Source organism: Prorops nasuta, unplaced genomic scaffold (assembly GCF_024137725.1).
Source record: "Prorops nasuta isolate Cenicafe-Biocafe unplaced genomic scaffold, Cenicafe_Pnas_1.2 PNAS00039, whole genome shotgun sequence".
In the NCBI taxonomy this organism is placed as follows: Eukaryota; Metazoa; Arthropoda; class Insecta; order Hymenoptera; family Bethylidae; genus Prorops; species Prorops nasuta.
In genome coordinates, this window is record NW_027116836.1 from 1,429,995 (window position 1) to 1,441,426 (window position 11,432).

An 11,432-nucleotide genomic window follows, 5' to 3' on the forward strand; every position below is an offset into this window, starting at 1 on the left:
ACATAGAAGTACTCCCTGACCCCAAGTGAGTTACCCTAGTCACATAGAAGTACTCCCTGACCCCAAGTGAGTTACCATAGCCCCTATATAAGTACTCCCTGACCCCAAGTGAGTTACCCTAGTCCCATAGAAGTACTCCCTGACCCCAACTGAGTTACCCTAGTCCCATATAAGTACTGCTTGACCCAAAGTGAGTTAACCTAGCCCCCATATAAGCACTCCCTGACCCCAAGTGAGTTACCCTAGTCCCTTAGAAGTACTCCCTGACCCTCAGTGAGTTACCCTAGTCACATAGAAGTACTCCCTGACCCCAAGTGAGTTATCCTAGCCCCTTTATATGTACTCTCTGACAGCAAGTGAGTTACCCTAGTCCCATAGTACTACTCCCTGACCCCAACTGAGTTACCCTAGTCCAATATAAGTACTCCCTGACCCAAAGTGAGTTACCATAGCCCCTTTATAAGTGCTCCCAGACTCCAAGTGAGTTACCCTAGACGCTTTATATGTACTCCCATGCCCCAAGTGAGTTACCCTAGTCCCATAGAAGTACTTCCTGACCCCAAGTGTGTTACCCTAGTCTCATATAAGTACTCCCTGACACAAAGTGAGTTACCATAGCCCCTTTATAAGTACTCCCTGACCCCAAGTGAGTTATCCTAGCCCCTTTTTATGTACTTTCTGACTGCAAGTGAGTTACCCTAGCCCCTTTATAAGTACTCCCTGACCCCAAGTGAGTTACCCTAGTCCCATATAAGTACTCCCAGACCCCAAGTGTATTACCCCAGTCCCATAGAAGTATTCCCTGACCCCAAGTGTGTTACCCTATTTCCATAGAAGTACTCCCTGACCCCAAGTGTATTACCCTAGTCCCATATAAGTACTCCCTGACCCCAAGTGAGTTCCCATAGCACCTTTATAAGTACTTCCTGACCCCAAGTGAGTTATCCTAGTCCCTTTATATGTACTCTCTGACCGCAAGTGAGTTATCCTAGCCCCATAGAAGTACTCCCTGACCCCAAGTGAGTTACCCTAGTCACATAGAAGTACTCCCTGACCCCAAGTCAGTTACCCTAGCCCCTAAATAAGTACTCCCTGACCCCAAGTGAGTTACCCTAGTCCCATAGAAGTACTCCCTGACCCCAAGTGAGTTACCCTAGTCACATAGAAGTACTCCCTGACCCCAAGTGAGTTACCATAGCCCCTATATAAGTACTCCCTGACCCCAAGTGAGTTACCCTAGTCCCATAGAAGTACTCCCTGACCCCAAGTGAGTTACCCTAGTCCCATAGATGTACTCCATGACCCCAAGTGAGTTACCCTAGTCTCATAGAAGTACTCCCTGAACCCAAGTGAGTTACCATAGCCCCTATATAAGTACTCCCTGACCCCAAGTGAGTTATCGTTGCCCCTTTATATGTACTCTCTGACAGCAAGTGAGTTACCCTAGTCACATAAATGTACTCCCTGACCCCATGTGATTTATCCTGGCCCTTTTATATGTACTCTCTGACCGCAAGTGAGTTACCCTCGTCCTATAGAAGTACTCCCTGACCCCAAGTGAGTTACCCTAGTCACATAGAAGTATTCCCCGAACCCAACTGAGTTACCCTAGCCCCTATATATGTACTCCCTGACCCCAAGTGAGTTACCCTAGTCCCATAGAAGTACTCCCTGACCCCAAGTAAGTTACCCTAGTCACATAGAAGTACTCCCTGACCCCAAGTGAGTTACCATAGCCCCTATATAAGTACTCCCTGACCCTAAGTGAGTTACCCTAGTCCCATAGAAGTACTCCCTGACCCCAAGTGAGTTACCCTAGTGACATAGAAGTACTCCCTGACCGCAATTGAGTTACCATAGCCCCTATATAAGTACTCCCTGACCCCAAGTGAGTTATCCTTGCCCCTTTATATGTACTCTCTGACCGCAAGTGAGTTACCCTAGTCACATAAAACTACTCTTTGACCCAAAGTGAGTTAACCTAGCCCCTTTATAAGTACTCCCTGACCCCAAGTGAGTTACCCTGGCCCCATATAAGAACTCACAGACACCAAGTGAGTTACCCTAGTCCCATATAAGTACTCCTTGACCCAAAGTGAGTTACCCTAGCCCCTTTATAAGTACTCCCTGACCCCAAGTGAGTTACCATATCACCTTTATAAGTACTCCCTGACCCCAAGTGTGTTATCCTAGCCCCTTTATATGTACTCTCTGACCGCAAGTGAGTTACCGTAGTCCCATAGTAGTACTCCCTGACCCCAAGTGAGTTATCCTAGCCCCTTTATATGCACTCTCTGACCGCAAGTGAGTTATTCAAACCCCTTTATAAGTACCCCCTGACCCCAAGTGTGTTACCCTAGTCTTATATAAGTACTCCCTGAACCCAAGTGTGTTACCTTAGCCCCTTTATAAGTACTCCCCCACCCCAAGTGAGTTATCCTATCCCCTTTATATGTACTCTCTGACCGCAAGTGAGTTACCCTAGCCCCTTTATAAGTACTCCCTGACCCCCAAATGTGTTACCTTAGTCCCATAAATGTACTCAATGACCCCAAGTGAGTTATCCTAGCCCCTTTATATGTACACTCTGATCGAAAGTGAGTCACCCTAGCACCTTTATAAGTATTCCCTGTCCCCAAGTGTGTTACCTTAGTCACATAAATGAACTCCCTGACCCCAAGTGAGTTACCCTAGTCCCATATAAGTAATGCTTGACCCAAAGTGAGTTACCCTAGCCCCTATATAAGTACTCCCTGACCCCAAGTGAGTTACCCTAGTCACATATAAGTACTCCCCGACCCCAAGTCAGTTACCCTAGCCCCTATATAAGTACTCCCTGACCCCAAGTGAGATACCGTAGTCCCATAGAAGTACTCCCTGACCCCAACTGAGTTACCCTAGTCCCATAGAAGTACTCCCTGACCCCAAGTGAGTTACCCTAGTCACATAGAAGTACTCCCTGACCCGAAGTGAGTTACCATAGCCCCTATATAAGTACTCCCTGACCCCAAGTGAGTTCCCATAGCACTTTTATAAGTACTTCCTGACCCCAAGTGAGTTATCCTAGTCCCTTTATATGTACTCTCTGACCGCAAGTGAGTTATCCTAGCCCCATAGAAGTACTCCCTGACCCCAAGTGAGTTACCCTAGTCACATAGAAGTACTCCCTGACCCCAAGTCAGTTACCCTAGCCCCTATATAAGTACTCCCTGACCCCAAGTGAGTTACCCTAGTCCCATAGAAGTACTCCCTGACCCCAAGTGAGTTACCCTAGTCACATAGAAGTACTCCCTGACCCCAAGTGAGTTACCATAGCCCCTATATAAGTACTCCCTGACCCCAAGTGAGTTACCCTAGTCCCATAGAAGTACTCCCTGACCCCAAGTGAGTTACCCTAGTCACATAGAAGTACTCCCTGACCCCAAGTGAGTTACCCTAGTCACATAGAAGTACTCCCTGACGCCAAGTGAGTTACCATAGCCCCTATATAAGTACTCCCTGACCCCAAGTGAGTTACCCTAGTCCCATAGAAGTACTCCCTGACCCCAAGTGAGTTACCCTAGTCCCATAGATGTACTCCATGACCCCAAGTGAGTTACCCTAGTCTCATAGAAGTACTCCCTGAACCCAAGTGAGTTACCATAGCCCCTATATAAGTACTCCCTGACCCCAAGTGAGTTATCGTTGCCCCTTTATATGTACTCTCTGACAGCAAGTGAGTTACCCTAGTCACATAAATGTACTCCCTGACCCCATGTGATTTATCCTGGCCCTTTTATATGTACTCTCTGACCGCAAGTGAGTTACCCTCGTCCTATAGAAGTACTCCCTGACCCCAAGTGAGTTACCCTAGTCACATAGAAGTATTCCCCGAACCCAACTGAGTTACCCTAGCCCCTATATATGTACTCCCTGACCCCAAGTGAGTTACCCTAGTCCCATAGAAGTACTCCCTGACCCCAAGTAAGTTACCCTAGTCACATAGAAGTACTCCCTGACCCCAAGTGAGTTACCATAGCCCCTATATAAGTACTCCCTGACCCTAAGTGAGTTACCCTAGTCCCATAGAAGTACTCCCTGACCCCAAGTGAGTTACCCTAGTGACATAGAAGTACTCCCTGACCGCAATTGAGTTACCATAGCCCCTATATAAGTACTCCCTGACCCCAAGTGAGTTATCCTTGCCCCTTTATATGTACTCTCTGACCGCAAGTGAGTTACCCTAGTCACATAAAACTACTCTTTGACCCAAAGTGAGTTAACCTAGCCCCTTTATAAGTACTCCCTGACCCCAAGTGAGTTACCCTGGCCCCATATAAGAACTCACAGACACCAAGTGAGTTACCCTAGTCCCATATAAGTACTCCTTGACCCAAAGTGAGTTACCCTAGCCCCTTTATAAGTACTCCCTGACCCCAAGTGAGTTACCATATCACCTTTATAAGTACTCCCTGACCCCAAGTGTGTTATCCTAGCCCCTTTATATGTACTCTCTGACCGCAAGTGAGTTACCGTAGTCCCATAGTAGTACTCCCTGACCCCAAGTGAGTTATCCTAGCCCCTTTATATGCACTCTCTGACCGCAAGTGAGTTATTCAAACCCCTTTATAAGTACCCCCTGACCCCAAGTGTGTTACCCTAGTCTTATATAAGTACTCCCTGAACCCAAGTGTGTTACCTTAGCCCCTTTATAAGTACTCCCCCACCCCAAGTGAGTTATCCTATCCCCTTTATATGTACTCTCTGACCGCAAGTGAGTTACCCTAGCCCCTTTATAAGTACTCCCTGACCCCCAAATGTGTTACCTTAGTCCCATAAATGTACTCAATGACCCCAAGTGAGTTATCCTAGCCCCTTTATATGTACACTCTGATCGAAAGTGAGTCACCCTAGCACCTTTATAAGTATTCCCTGTCCCCAAGTGTGTTACCTTAGTCACATAAATGAACTCCCTGACCCCAAGTGAGTTACCCTAGTCCCATATAAGTAATGCTTGACCCAAAGTGAGTTACCCTAGCCCCTATATAAGTACTCCCTGACCCCAAGTGAGTTACCCTAGTCACATATAAGTACTCCCCGACCCCAAGTCAGTTACCCTAGCCCCTATATAAGTACTCCCTGACCCCAAGTGAGATACCGTAGTCCCATAGAAGTACTCCCTGACCCCAACTGAGTTACCCTAGTCCCATAGAAGTACTCCCTGACCCCAAGTGAGTTACCCTAGTCACATAGAAGTACTCCCTGACCCGAAGTGAGTTACCATAGCCCCTATATAAGTACTCCCTGACCCCAAGTGAGTTCCCATAGCACTTTTATAAGTACTTCCTGACCCCAAGTGAGTTATCCTAGTCCCTTTATATGTACTCTCTGACCGCAAGTGAGTTATCCTAGCCCCATAGAAGTACTCCCTGACCCCAAGTGAGTTACCCTAGTCACATAGAAGTACTCCCTGACCCCAAGTCAGTTACCCTAGCCCCTATATAAGTACTCCCTGACCCCAAGTGAGTTACCCTAGTCCCATAGAAGTACTCCCTGACCCCAAGTGAGTTACCCTAGTCACATAGAAGTACTCCCTGACCCCAAGTGAGTTACCATAGCCCCTATATAAGTACTCCCTGACCCCAAGTGAGTTACCCTAGTCCCATAGAAGTACTCCCTGACCCCAAGTGAGTTACCCTAGTCACATAGAAGTACTCCCTGACCCCAAGTGAGTTACCCTAGTCACATAGAAGTACTCCCTGACGCCAAGTGAGTTACCATAGCCCCTATATAAGTACTCCCTGACCCCAAGTGAGTTACCCTAGTCCCATAGAAGTACTCCCTGACCCCAACTGAGTTACCATAGCCCCTATATAAGTACTCCCTGACCCCAAGTGAGTTACCCTAGTCCCATAGAAGTACTCCCTGACCCCAACTGAGTTACCCTAGTCCCATATAAGTACTGCTTGACCCAAAGTGAGTTACCCTAGCCCCCATATAAGCACTCCCTGTCCCCAAGTGAGTTACCCTAGTCCCTTAGAAGTACTCCCTGACCCTCAGTGAGTTACCCTAGTCACATAGAAGTACTCCCTGACCCCAAGTGAGTTATCCTAGCCCCTTTATATGTACTCTCTGACAGCAAGTGAGTTACCCTAGTCCCATAGTACAACTCCCTGACCCCAACTGAGTTACCCTAGTCCAATATAAGTACTCCCTGACCCAAAGTGAGTTACCATAGCCCCTTTATAAGTACTCCCAGACTCCAAGTGAGTTACCCTAGACGCTTTATATGTACTCCCATGCCCCAAGTGAGTTACCCTAGTCCCATAGAAGTACTTCCTGACCCCAAGTGTGTTACCCTAGTCTCATATAAGTACTCCCTGACACAAAGTGAGTTACCATAGCCCCTTTATAAGTACTCCCTGACCCCAAGTGAGTTATCCTAGCCCCTTTTTATGTACTTTCTGACTGCAAGTGAGTTACCCTAGCCCCTTTATAAGTACTCCCTGACCCCAAGTGAGTTACCCTAGTCCCATATAAATACTCCCAGACCCCAAGTGTATTACCCCAGTCCCATAGAAGTATTCCCTGACCCCAAGTGTGTTACCCTATTTCCATAGAAGTACTCCCTGACGCCAAGTGTATTACCCTAGTCCCATATAAGTACTCCCTGACCCCAAGTGAGTTCCCATAGCACTTTTATAAGTACTTCCTGACCCCAAGTGAGTTATCCTAGTCCCTTTATATGTACTCTCTGACCGCAAGTGAGTTATCCTAGCCCCATAGAAGTACTCCCTGACCCCAAGTGAGTTACCCTAGTCACATAGAAGTACTCCCTGACCCCAAGTCAGTTACCCTAGCCCCTATATAAGTACTCCCTGACCCCAAGTGAGTTACCCTAGTCCCATAGAAGTACTCCCTGACCCCAAGTGAGTTACCCTAGTCACATAGAAGTACTCCCTGACCCCAAGTGAGTTACCATAGCCCCTATATAAGTACTCCCTGACCCCAAGTGAGTTACCCTAGTCCCATAGAAGTACTCCCTGACCCCAAGTGAGTTACCCTAGTCACATAGAAGTACTCCCTGACCCCAAGTGAGTTACCCTAGTCACATAGAAGTACTCCCTGACTCCAAGTGAGTTACCCTAGTCCCATAGAAGTACTACCTGACCCCAAGTGAGTTACCCTAGTCACATAGAAGTACTCCCTGACCCCAAGTGAGTTACCATAGCCCCTATATAAGTACTCCCTGACCCCAAGTGAGTTACCCTAGTCCCATAGAAGTACTCCCTGACCCCAAGTGAGTTACCCTAGTCACATAGAAGTACTCCCTGACCCCAAGTGAGTTACCATAGCCCCTATATAAGTACTCCCTGACCCCAAGTGAGTTACCCTAGTCCCATAGAAGTACTCCCTGACCCCAAGTGAGTTACCCTAGTCCCATAGATGTACTCCATGACCCCAAGTGAGTTACCCTAGTCTCATAGAAGTACTCCCTGAACCCAAGTGAGTTACCATAGCCCCTATATAAGTACTCCCTGACCCCAAGTGAGTTATCGTTGCCCCTTTATATGTACTCTCTGACAGCAAGTGAGTTACCCTAGTCACATAAATGTACTCCCTGACCCCATGTGAGTTATCCTGGCCCTTTTATATGTACTCTCTGACCGCAAGTGAGTTACCCTCGTCCTATAGAAGTACTCCTTGTCCCCAAGTGAGTTACCCTAGTCACATAGAAGTATTCCCCGAACCCAACTGAGTTACCCTAGCCCCTATATATGTACTCCCTGACCCCAAGTGAGTTACCCTAGTCCCATAGAAGTACTCCCTGACCCCAAGTGAGTTACCCTAGTCACATAGAAGTACTCCCTGACCCCAAGTGAGTTACCATAGCCCCTATATAAGTACTCCCTGACCCTAAGTGAGTTACCCTAGTCCCATAGAAGTACTCCCTGACCCCAAGTGAGTTACCCTAGTGACATAGAAGTACTCCCTGACCCCAATTGAGTTACCATAGCCCCTAAATAAGTACTCCCTGACCCCAAGTGAGTTATCCTTGCCCCTTTATATGTACTCTCTGACCGCAAGTGAGTTACCCTAGTCACATAAAAGTACTCTTTGACCCAAAGTGAGTTAACCTAGCCCCTTTATAAGTACTCCCTGACCCCAAGTGAGTTACCCTGGCCCCATATAAGAACTCACAGGCACCAAGTGAGTTACCCTAGTCCCATATAAGTACTCCTTGACCCAAAGTGAGTTACCCTAGCCCCTTTATAAGTACTCCCTGACCCCAAGTGAGTTACCATATCACCTTTATAAGTACCCCCTGACCCCAAGTGTGTTATCCTAGCCCCTTTATATGTACTCTCTGACCGCAAGTGAGTTACCGTAGTCCCATAGTAGTACTCCCTGACCCCAAGTGAGTTATCCTAGCCCCTTTATATGCACTCTCTGACCGCAAGTGAGTTACCCTAGCCCCTTTATAAGTACTCCCTGACCCCCAAATGTGTTACCTTAGTCCCATAAATGTACTCCATGACCCCAAGTGAGTTATCCTAGCCCCTTTATATGTACACTCTGACCGAAAGTGAGTCACCCTAGCACCTTTATAAGTATTCCCTGTCCCCAAGTGTGTTACCTTAGTCACATAAATGAACTCCCTGACCCCAAGTGAGTTACCCTAGTCCCATATAAGTAATGCTTGACCCAAAGTGAGTTACCCTAGCCCCTATATAAGTACTCCCTGACCCCAAGTGAGTTACCCTAGTCAGATATAAGTACTCCCCGACCCCAAGTCAGTTACCCTAGCCCCTATATAAGTACTCCCTGACCCCAAGTGAGATACCGTAGTCCCATAGAAGTACTCCCTGACCCCAACTGAGTTACCCTAGTCCCATAGAAGTATTCCCTGACCCCAAGTGAGTTACCCTAGTCACATAGAAGTACTCCCTGACCCGAAGTGAGTTACCATAGCCCCTATATAAGTACTCCCTGACCCCAAGTGAGTTACCCTAGTCCCATAGAAGTACTCCCTGACCCCAAGTGAGTTACCCTAGTCCCTTAGAAGTACTACCTGACCCCAAGTGAGTTACCCTAGTCACATAGAAGTACTCCCTGACTCCAAGTGAGTTACCATAGCCCCTATATAAGTACTCCCTGACCCCAAGTGAGTTACCCTAGTCCCATAGAAGTACTCCCTGACCCCAAGTAAGTTACCCTAGTCACATAGAAGTACTCCCTGACCCCAAGTGAGTTACCATAGCCCCTATATAAGTACTCCCTGACCCCAAGTGAGTTACCCTAGTCCCATAGAAGTACTCCCTGACCCCAAGTGAGTTACCCTAGTCCCATAGATGTACTCCATGACCCCAAGTGAGTTACCCTAGTCTCATAGAAGTACTCGCTGAACCCAAGTGAGTTACCATAGCCCCTATATAAGTACTCCCTGACCCCAAGTGAGTTATCGTTGCCCCTTTATATGTTCTCTCTGACAGCAAGTGAGTTACCCTAGTCACATAAAAGTACTCCCTGACCCCAAGTGAGTTATCCTAGCCCCTTTATATGTACTCTCTGACAGCAAGTGAGTTACCCTAGTCCCATAGTACTACTCCCTGACCCCAAGTGAGTTATCCTAGCCCCTTTATATGTACTCTTTAACAGCAAGTGAGTTACCCTAGCCCCCATATAAGCACTCCCTGACCCCAAGTGAGTTACCCTAGTCCCTTAGAAGTATTCCCTGACCCTCAGTGAGTTACCCTAGTCACATAGAAGTACTCCCTGACCCCAAGTGAGTTATCCTAGCCCCTTTATATGTACTCTCTGACAGCAAGTGAGTTACCCTAGTCCCATAGTACTACTCCCTGTCCCCAACTGAGTTACCCTAGTCCAATATAAGTACTCCCTGACCCAAAGTGAGTTACCCTAGTCACATAGAAGTACTCCCTGACCCCAAGTGAGTTACCATAGCCCCTATATAAGTACTCCCTGACCCCAAGTGAGTTACCCTAGTCCCATAGAAGTACTCCCTGACCTCAAGTGAGTTACCCTAGTCACATAGAAGTACTCCCTGACCCCAAGTGAGTTACCCTAGTCACATAGAAGTACTCCCTGACCCCAAGTGAGTTACCATAGCCCCTATATAAGTACTCCCTGACCCCAAGTGAGTTACCCTAGTCCCATAGAAGTACTCCCTGACCCCAACTGAGTTACCCTAGTCCCATATAAGTACTGCTTGACCCAAAGTGAGTTACCCTAGCCCCCATATAAGCACTCCCTGACCCCAAGTGAGTTACCCTAGTCCCTTAGAAGTACTCCCTGACCCTCAGTGAGTTACCCTAGTCACATAGAAGTACTCCCTGACCCCAAGTGAGTTATCCTAGCCTCTTTATATGTACTCTCTGACAGCAAGTGAGTTACCCTAGTCCCATAGTACTACTCCCTGACCCCAACTGAGTTACCCTAGTCCAATATAAGTACTCCCTGACCCAAAGTGAGTTACCATAGCCCCTTTATAAGTGCTCCCAGACTCCAAGTGAGTTACCCTATACGCTTTATATGTACTCCCATGCCCCAAGTGAGTTACCCTAGTCCCATAGAAGTACTTCCTGACCCCAAGTGTGTTACCCTAGTCTCATATAAGTACTCCCTGACACAAAGTGAGTTACCATAGCCCCTTTATAAGTACTCCCTGACCCCAAGTGAGTTATCCTAGCCCCTTTTTATGTACTTTCTGACTGCAAGTGAGTTACCCAATCCCCTTTATAAGTACTCCCTGACCCCAAGTGAGTTACCCTAGTCCCATATAAGTACTCCCAGACCCCAAGTGTATTACCTCAGTCCCATAGAAGTATTCCCTGACCCCAAGTGTGTTACCCTATTTCCATAGAAGTACTCCCTGACCCCAAGTGTATTACCCTAGTCCCATATAAGTACTCCCTGACCCCAAGTGAGTTCCCATAGCACCTTTATAAGTACTTCCTGACCCCAAGTGAGTTATCCTAGTCCCTTTATATGTACTCTCTGACCGCAAGTGAGTTATCCTAGCCCCATAGAAGTACTCCCTGACCCCAAGTGAGTTACCCTAGTCACATAGAAGTACTCCCTGACCCCAAGTCAGTTACCCTAGCCCCTATATAAGTACTCCCTGACCCCAAGTGAGTAACCCTAGTCCCATAGAAGTACTCCCTGACCCCAAGTGAGTTACCCTAGTCACATAGAAGTACTCCCTGACCCCAAGTGAGTTACCATAGCCCCTATATAAGTACTCCCTGACCCCAAGTGAGTTACCCTAGTCCCATAGAAGTACTCCCTGACCCCAAGTGAGTTACCCTAGTCACATAGAAGTACTCCCTGACCCCAAGTGAGTTACCCTAGTCACATAGAAGTACTCCCTGACGCCAAGTGAGTTACCATAGCCCCTATATAAGTACTCCCTGACTCCAAGTGAGTTACCC